Source organism: Balaenoptera musculus, chromosome 14 (genome assembly GCF_009873245.2).
Source record: "Balaenoptera musculus isolate JJ_BM4_2016_0621 chromosome 14, mBalMus1.pri.v3, whole genome shotgun sequence".
NCBI lineage: Eukaryota > Metazoa > Chordata > Mammalia > Artiodactyla > Balaenopteridae > Balaenoptera > Balaenoptera musculus.
This window is the reverse complement of record NC_045798.1, coordinates 32,483,884-32,492,925: the sequence shown is the minus strand read 5'-3', so window position 1 is coordinate 32,492,925 and position 9,042 is coordinate 32,483,884.

Below are 9,042 nucleotides of genomic sequence, written 5' to 3'. Positions count from 1 at the left end.
TTCGATTTCAAATAGGATGACTTCCAAATCTTTGGGAAAGATATGAGCAGGAAGAAACTCGTGCACTAACAGAAAACTTAAAACACAAACCTTAGCAAAGAGCCACGAAAAACAGTCAATTTTTAAGGACGAGGGAAAATATGCAGAACTTTATATATACAGTGCGATTCAAATTTTAATACGTGCACATGCATGCATGTGGGTAGATGTTAGAAAAAAGACCGAGGAGAAATGGGCCAGAATGTGTTGGTTTCTATATGAACATATGTTGCTTTCGTATTTAGAGAAAACAATGTCACAGCAACAACCACAAAATAAGAAGGTGGGACCAGATGTGTAGACAGATGTGTAGGACATCCCCAGACCAAACCGTTGGTCAACCTTAGGGGCTGATGGGGATGATGTCTTCCCAAGGGGCTGGGTTAGCAGACCTGCCCAGCTTACCTCTGCTCCCAGCACCTCGTCTCTTTGTCAGGGATGTGTTTCATCATATGAGACACATCATTTGGTAGGAGATGAATGAGTTAGGAAGATATATAGGGCTTAGAAAATGTTTCATTTTTAGAAATGTATCATGCATAGCAGTTAAAGGCACCTCATACCTTGCAACAATCATTTTGCCTCAACGAGAAACAACCAGGTTTAACCTAAAATGGAAAAAAAGAAGCCAGTATAAAAAAACTCCCAAATATTGACATAGATTTTTTTCAGCCATCATTCCTGGATCAACATATAACTATTGAAGACCTCCTATGTGCTTCTAGTCACTGATTGAGGTTTCAGAAGAGAATAAGAAAGTCTCTCCCCTCATGGACCTTACCTTCTTCTGGGAAGAGACAGGAAACCAACGAGGAAGGAAATGCATGACGGGGGTGTGTTCATGGGTGTCCAGTACGTTAGTTTGCTTTATAACTGCTATATATGATTTCAGAGAGTGTTAACTGCTATAGAGGAAAATTAATCCAGGCTAACGGTGTAGATGGTAATATGGGGGGAAGCAGTTGCAGAAGGAGAGAGGTTTGGACCAAGAATGCAGAGAAGGTAAGACCCCATCTTATTCACTCTTCTTCCCCCAGATGCTAAGCACAGTCTGCGGAACTACAGCTAAGAGTTTTCTTAGTCAATGTTATCAATATCATAAAAATATCTATTACGACTGACATGCTTTAATAATTTTTTGAGATTTACCTTAAGGAACATTTCTCTGGCCCAGAAAGCCTTCAAATTATCACTGAAATGAAAATGTCATATCAGCATGAAATGAAAATGTCATATCAGAAATTAATTTGACTTTCTAGGCTCCTATTGCAAACGATGTGTGAACACGCTTAGGAGAGAAATTCTGGTCAGCTGATATTCTGGTTAACAGGGACTCACCAAATGTCACACTTAGCAAGGCTGATATGCGATGTTAGGAAATTGGGTCATGGGAAAATAGACCTGACACTAGAATCTCACTGAATGTAACCCAACCATGGATGGTTCAGAGCACCTTGGGGTCTTGTGGTGTCTGCTGTGACGACCACCTGATTCTGCCCGTGTGCCAGTGAATCATGATGGATTATTTGGCCCACTGCAGAGAGAGATGGCATGAATACACAGGGACCAGAATGGGGACTCTTATTGGCGGTAGGACAGGGGATAAATCACATTTCCCCTACCAGTTGTGCAATAAGTCCCACATGAAGTAAAAACAAAGCAGTAAAAAGTTGAAAGATGAAACTTGACAGAAAAAGACCCTCTTACATTGGAGACCATCGTGTTAAGTTATCAGAGGTTATACATATCTTTGGCTTTGTAAGCAGGGCTGTGGCTCCCACGGCCCCTCTTCACTTTCCTGGGCTGCCAGGCAGAGAGACTGAGCTGGCAGGAAAAGGATGAGGCTTGTCCCCCTCCCAACTTAGCCCGTCTGAGATCACCTGTCCTGATCACGTGTCCTTGGTCTGATACCACCCTAGTCTTTTGTGCTTCCTTCTGCCCCCTTGATGTGATCGCCGTTGTCAACCCTTTTTTGTTTTTTAAATTTCTACCTCACCCATGCTAGATAACCCCTGCCCTCACATCTCTCCAAAACTTATTTCAGGAAAGAACTTAACTTAAAACCCTTTGCTGTTTGGAGAAACACGTGTGAGTCTGTGTTTTCTTGTTTTCTGTGGTATTTGCATTTTAATACTCACCTTGAATTTTTTCTAAAAGAGCTATGTCTCTTTTTTAGGATTTTCAGAAACTAATTAAGAATGGTGGTCTTGTATATACACTACCAAATGTAAAATGGATGGCTAGCGGGAAGCTACTGCATAGCACAGAGAGATCAGTTCGATGCTTTGTGACGACCTACAGGGGTGGGATAGGGAGGGTGGGAGGGAGGTGCATGAGGGAGGGGATATGGGCATATATGTATACATATAGCTGATTCACTTTGTTTTGTTTTGCTTTGTTTTTAAATTTTATTATATTTATTTTTGGCTGCATTGGGTCTTCGTTGCCACACGTGGGCTTTCTCTAGTTGCAGCAAGCGGCGGCTACTCTTCGTTGCGGTGCACGGGCTTCTCCTTGCGGTAGCTTCTCTTGTTGCGGAGCACGGGCTCTAGGCGTGAGGGCTTCAGTAGTTGTGGCACATGGGCTCAGTAGTTGTGGCACACGGGCTTAGTTGCTCCGCATCATGTGGAATCTCCCCGGACCAGGGATCGAACCCATGTTCCCTGCATTGGCAGGTGGATTCTTAACCACTGTGCCACCAGGGAAGTCCCTGATTCACTTTGTTGTACAGCAGAAACTAACACAGCATTGTAAAGGAATTATACTCCAATAAAGATATAAAAAAATAAAATAAAAAGGGAAAATAAATAAATGAATAAGTAAATAAAATGTGTTAAGAAGCAAAAAAAAAAAAAGGTGGTCTTTTTTTCCCTCATCCAAGGAGTGAGCTAACAAAAAATATTTATCATTATCACCATCATAATCACCACTATAGACTTTCAAAGCTCTTCCATAGGCACCATCCTCTCCAGGACCTTACAATGGCATCTATAAGTTGTCAATCACATCACCTACCCTTGAGGCTTGCTACGGTTCTTGAAAAAATATTCGAAAATCCTTCCTAGTTCTAACATCCTGCAGTTGACCTGTTCCATGGAACAGGCTCCTGCAATCTTCTTTTTCTGTCTAATCCACAGACATAACTATTTATTTCGATACAGTAACTGTTCATTTTCAGTTGCATCTGCCAAGAGTGTTGCCATAAAGTGTGGCATACTTCCAATCTTCGGGCGATGCGCCTCTTTAAAGACCCAGATGCTGGAGAACATGCTTCCCTTGGAATCACTATGGACGTGTGGTACGTTTACCTGCTCTGAGCTGGGCCAAGCCTGTTGTGGGAACTACGTGATGTAGGCATCATGCATGTATGGCTTCGTGCAACGTTAACATAGAATGTTTGTCCACATCTGGCCGTCTGCTTTGAAATACGCACTACTTGTAGGTTCTGACCATGGACAGCAGATGGCGCTCTCGTTTTAGGATCCCAGCTCCTAAGTGTGGCAGTAACCACGGAAAATTTCAGGTGCATATAAAAATTTATGCATTTTTTTTTCTCTGCCAAGCCAGAAATGTACTCCATTTTCTTTAATCGGGTTCATTTGCTTCCTACTGTGTTACTTCAATTGGGTAATAGTCAACCCGGCTTCTCCCCTGGCTATCTTCTTTCCTAGAGCCGGGTATGAGGTTTGAGATTTGCCCGAGTTGGGGGTTAGTGGTCAGTGCAGGTCTGGCAGAGACGTTAAGTGCTGTATTTTCCTGCAGAGTTGGGTGTCCTTCCTGACAGTTCCAAGTGGCCTCGTGCAGACGCCGTCTTGACGGGGGCATGTTTGCCCTGGGTGTGGAGCCTGTCTGAGGCAAGGGAGCCTGGAGCCGGGAAAAGGCTTCCCCAGAAAGCTGGGAGGGCGTCTATGCCAAGCAAGGAGTGTGATGGGGGCAATTCCCAGGGGCACCCAGCTGGCCTCCCGGGAGGCACCTGTGCTCATTCCCAGTGATGGAGCATGGGCATGCCTTTGGTCAGCTACCGGGCACTGGTTCATTCACTCATTCCTGCAATCATTCATTCAGCAAACACAAGGCCTCCCGTATTCCCAAAGTGCTGTTTGCCCATGAATTAGTCAGGGTCCAATCAGGAGACAAAAACCACATCAGCTGTTTTAAGGGAGAGAATTTAATCTAAAGAACTGCAAACTCTGCATAAATTGTTAATTAGGCAACCAAATAGACAAAACAAGAGCAAGGTATCCTCCGGAGGTGGTGATGGGAGGAGTGGCTGTCCCCTGGGGGTGGGGATGGGGGTGGGTATCATTTCTGGAAGCTCCGACCAGTCCTGCTGGGTCTCAGCTCTGAGAAGGCTCCGCTCAGCTGGTGCGGGTCTCTGAGCCTGTGTGATGAGAGCGGTTCTGTGAGTGTCAGAAAAACTGCAAACTGGAGTCGGCCGCTGCTGTGGACAGGAATTGCCGCCAAGCGCAGCCAGCAGGGGTGCTCAGAGGAATGGGGAGCCGTGGGAGGATCAAGTCCCGGCTTCGTCCTCCCTCCTTGCCGTCTCCCTCTAGCGCCCCCCACTGGCAGGTCGGGGCCAGGGCACAACAGTGACGCGCAGTCAGGGCCCCTGCCTCTGGGGCAAGGTGTAGAGACATTGCCGAGTGATGCATGGAACTTCATTCCCACCCCCATGGGCTCAACTTAGACGGCGAGCAGGACCCATTTCCTCTTATTGCGCCAATGTGACATACAATTTCACTAAACGTAACATAACTTATTTCCTCTCTTCTGCTTGAAGATTCAAATGAAATTTCCTCACTCCCATCTTTTCACCTCCCTCCCATCATTACATACTCCTGTTTCCTTAGCCTGGTCTTACTCTTCACAAAAATCAGATATAAGAGCAAGAAAAGTATGTCACAATGTCATCGTGGGTCTTTTGTTAAATGCAAATGGATGTGTTGGATTGAATTAATGCACTTTGAAACTAGACAGAGCGACTACACTTTCAACAGCTTTCATTATGACGGTAACGTCTTGTTATCAGATCTAATCCATTTGACATATACTGGCATTCCCATTCTTTGTTAGAATGTTGACTTACGCATTTTTTAAAAAATCAAGCAAAGTAGAAGTGGAAGGTATTGTGGAGGTTTGGGTCCAAAGGAGAGAAAATAGAATTGAACGGAGAATTATTTTGAAGACCACCTGGTCGTTGCTTTTCATCCAGAAAATGCATTTATCAAGGACAATAAGGATCAATGGACAAGCACCAGTCAACACTGTACAGAGGCTGAAAGCTAGGAAGGCAGGTGGTTGGTGAAGGAAGGGTACCACACTAGAAGTACTGAAGATAGAGGTTGGGCTGGGAATTATCTGTTGGCAATACATCTCCTGCTGTTGTTTCTCATGGTTCACAGGCCAGAAATTTGGAAACTGCCTTTCCCCTCCTCCCTGGCCAGGAGCGCTTGGCATACATTTAACATTCCATCAATGAGATGAGCTCAGTTGATATTTGGAAAGCGGCAGGATGATGTTTCCTCCTCTGGAAGCCATGGTTGTGCTTCCAGCAGATGAGTTATCAGCAACTTCAGCCCTGACATTTGCATCAGCCGGCAGAGGTTCATCTAGGGGACCCACGCAATCCTCTGTAGCTTCCTGACTTGGGGCGACAGCACCTCTTTGGTCTCTAACAGCAAATCTGAAAGTTATAGTGATGCCTGATTCCCCCTCCTTCAGACTTCCAGTGGTTTTATAAGCACCTAATTTGGTGCCTTTCCTGCTTGATCTACTAGAGTGGTCTCTACTTTCCTGAGCAAACTCATACTTCTTCAGAGGTGTGAGGGGAGCACAGTCCAAAAGGCACATTCCTTTATAAAGTCATTTTCTCTGATGAGTAAGTCTTATGCCACCGTGTTTACCAGCTGGACAAGTTTCAAGAAGCTCAGAGATTATATTCGCTATATTTCTTGATGACCAAACTTGGGTTTGGACAAATCTTGACAGCTTCAGAAACCTCTTGTTCCTGATCCAGAATTAAATATCCTTCCAGTACCTTTAAGGTACAAGGGACAGCTGAGGTGACTATTAAGAGGAAATGACTGCCTTTTTTGCTGGTATGAACCAGACAATCCAAATTAGAAGCAAGCAGACAGTGCCCTCTTTCCTGTGGACGAAGGTAACTGAGAATCACTTTTCACACAGTAAATCTGACTCAAGTCTTTTATGAAAGGTGAAATTTAATATTCATCCCTGGAATGAAGATTCATCTCTTTAAAAGCTGTTCACTGTCTCAGGGTGTTTGTACTCACATGGGATGGATTGAGATGGCTCCATCAGTTCTGTCTTCCCAGGGGTTCTTGATCTGCAGGAAAAGAATTTAGTCCTTGAAACTAAATTATTTTGAATAGTCCTTGTCACAAATAGATTCTTTCTCTTTGCTCTATCTCCCACTATTTATTCTTTTTTCTAGTTTTTTTTTTTTAAACTTTGGGTTTATTTATTTTATTTATTTATTTTATTTATGGCTGTGTTGGGTCTTCGTTTCCGTGCGAGGGCTTTCTCTAGTTGCGGCGAGCGGGGGCCACTCTTCATCGCGGTGCGCGGGCCTCTCACTATCGTGGCCTCTCTTGTTGTGGAGCACAGGCTCCAGACGCGCAGGCTCAGTAGTTGTGGCTCACGGGCCTAGTTGCTCCGCGGCATGTGGGATCTTCCCAGACCAGGGCTCGAACCCGTGTCCCCTGCATTGGCAGGCAGATTCTCAACCACTGCGCCACCAGGGAAGCCCCCTTTTTTCTAGTTTTAATTTGTCTTAAATCTGCATTATATTATGAGTTTATAAATGTAAAATTTTACAAATTGCAGAGGGTTCAATAAATGCTTTGTTATTATTTCCCATTCACAATTTCTTGAATAAGTTCTTTCCTTGTAAATACTGAAAAGTGGAAGGATCTGGTAGCATTGTTGGTCAGAATAACAGTCTGAATGGAGACCACCTCGTCCATCTGGTCGCGGCGTTTCTGAGCAAGGACCGCGCTGACCCATGCAGACCCAATCTACAAGGCTATTGTCCTTTCATTTGGGTGATGTGTTTGGTATTTGAGTGAGAGACGTTGATTGATAATGCTTAGTATTTGCTTTCCTTAAGTGCTGTCACACAGATGATCTCATTGGTTGGTCACAAAGATACTGGGAGGTAAGGAGAACAAGTAGGAGCATGCCTCCATCTGACCACTTGGCAAGGACACACACTTTTCCCTGCAGCTGTGACAGCCAGGCACCCCAGTTTGGCCCAGACCAGAATTAGTGCAGAGTCTGCCCTGCTCTCTTGGCCTGGCCCTGATAATCCTTGGGACAACAAAAGGGTAAGACAGAAAGAAAAACCAAAAAAGACAAAAAGACGTTTCTCCAAAGAAGGCATATGGATGGCCAAGAGGCACACGAAAAGTTGCTCAACATCATTAATCATTAGAGAAATGCAAATCAAAACAACAATGAGGTATCACCTCACACCGGTCAGAATGGCCATCATCAAAAAAATCTACGAACAATAAATGCTGGGAGGGTGTGGAGAAAAGAGAACCCTCTTGCACTGTTGGTGGGAATGTAAATTGGTGCAGCCACTATGGAGAACAGTATGGAGTTTCCTTAAAAAACTAAAAATAGAATTACCATATGACCCAGCAATCCCACTACTGGGCATATACCCAGAGAAAACCATAATTCAAAAAGACACATGCACCCCAATGTTCATTGCAGCACTGTTTGCAATAGCCAGGTCATGGAAGCAACTTAAATGCCCATCGACAGATGAATGGATAAAGAAGATGTGGTACATATATACAATGGAATATTACTCAGCCATTAAAAAGGAACGAGGTAGAGATTAACCAAGATGGTGGAGTAGAAGGACGTGCTCTCACTCCCTCTTGCGAGAGCACCAGAATCACCACTGGCTGCTGGACAATCATTGACAGGAAGACCCTGGACTTCACCAAGGAGGATACCCCGCGTCCAAGGACAGAGGAGAAGCCACAGTGAGACGGTAGGAGGGGCGCAATCAGAGTAAAATCAAATCCCATAACTGCTGGGTGGGTGACTCACAGACTGGCGAACACTTATACCACAGAATTCCACCCACTGGAGTGAAGGTTCTGAGCCCCACGTCAGGCTTCCCAACCTGGGGGTCCGGCAACGGGAGGAGGAATTCCTAGAGAATCAGACTTTGAAGCCTAGAGGGAATTGATTGCAGGACTTTGACAGGACTGGGGGAAACAGAGACCCCACTCTTGGAGGGCACACACAAAGTAATGTGTGCATCGGGACCCAGGGGAAGGAGCAGTGACCCTGGGGGAGACTGAACCGGACCTACCTGCTGGTGTTGGGGGGTCTCCTGCAGAGGCGAGTGGTGGCTCTGTTTCACTGTGGGGATAAGGACACTGGCAGCAGAGGCTCTGGGAAGTTCTCCTTGGCGTGAGCCCTCCCAGAGTCTGCCATTGACCCCACCAAAGAGCACCGGTAGGCTCCAGTGGCTCCAGTGTTGGGTTGCCTCAGGCAAAACAACCAACAGGGAGGGAACCCAGCCCCACCCATCAACAGTCAAGTGGATTAAGGTTTTACTGAGCTCTGACCGCCACAGCAACAGGGAGGGAACCCAGCCCCACCCATCAACAGTCAAGTGGATTAAGGTTTTACTGAGCTCTGACCGCCACAGCAACAGTCAGCTCTACCCACCACCAGAGCCTCCCATCAAGCCTCTTAGATAGCCTCAACCACCAGAGGGCAGACAACAGAAGCAAGAAAAACTACGATCCTGCAGCCTGTGGACCAAAAACCACAGTTACAGAAAGATAGAGAAGATGAAAAGGCAGAGGGCTATGCACCAGATGAAGGAACAAGAAAAAACCCCAGAAAAACAACTAAATGAAGTGGAGATAGGCAACCTTCCAGAAAAAGAATTCAGAATAATGATAGTGAAGATGATCCAGGACCTCGGAATAAGAATGGAGGCAAAGATTGAGA